Below are 936 nucleotides of genomic sequence, written 5' to 3'. Positions count from 1 at the left end.
CCCGGGGGGGTGGCAGAGGTGGTGGCTGCAGCAGGGACGGCAGCATCTCCATTTAAAAGCCTACCTAACCCGGCACACAACCCCCGCCTCCAGCCTGCTATAAGCTGAAATGTGCTTTTATTTTTTCCCCTGCTTGCAGAACTGGAAAATGCCTCAGGTTGACACTGATTGTTTTGCTCCGCACAAGCCGAAAAATTCTGTTTCTCTTCTCCTTTTGGATGGGGAGGGGACGAAACGGGTTTTAGCAAGCTGCCCTCCTCCCTGCGGCTGGCTTTTTACCATGAAAATGGCCTTTTCGGATCACAAGGATGCCCATGTCTTGCTCTGGAGACGTTCCAACACCATGGCTATGGAATTTTTGGAAAAGAGGCACTTTCAAAACCCAGCCTGCCCGCATTTGGGGTGGGGGTGGGGTTCCTTGTTTTAATTTTCTCCTGCTGTTTTCATGGAGTCGCTCCTTTTCCCAGCTGAAACCAGCGGCCGGATCCCCCGTATTTCAGCGGCATCGCCCGGGGGCTGTTTGCTCCCCATGTCCCGCGGGACGGCTCCTCCTCGCCGCGGCGGCTTGCAGCCAGACGGCGTGCGGCCGCCTCTCCCCGTGGTATTAATTGGCGCTGCTCGTAGCCCGGGCTCCCAGCAGGCTTCAAGGGAAACTCCAGGAGCCGAATACACCCAGACATCCCAGGAGCCAGCTGCAGCTCAGGCAGACACATAATTAGAGATAAGACCCAAGCCTGGCTGCAGATCTCTCCCCAGAATCTATTAGCGTTTTTTTCCACCACCCCCCCCAGCATTTCGGGCTAGGTTGGCAGCAATAAACTAGCAAATTGCCCCCACTGGGGCTTGTTCGCATCGGCCCTCGGGGCCAAGCGGCACAGCGGAGCTCGGCTCGCGGGCCCCCCCCCCAACCCCCCGTGGTGACAGGCGCGGGGAGCA

Source organism: Pygoscelis adeliae, unplaced genomic scaffold (genome assembly GCF_000699105.1).
Source record: "Pygoscelis adeliae isolate BGI_AS28 unplaced genomic scaffold, ASM69910v1 Scaffold420, whole genome shotgun sequence".
Classification (NCBI taxonomy): Eukaryota; Metazoa; Chordata; class Aves; order Sphenisciformes; family Spheniscidae; genus Pygoscelis; species Pygoscelis adeliae.
This window is presented reverse-complemented; position numbering follows the sequence as displayed.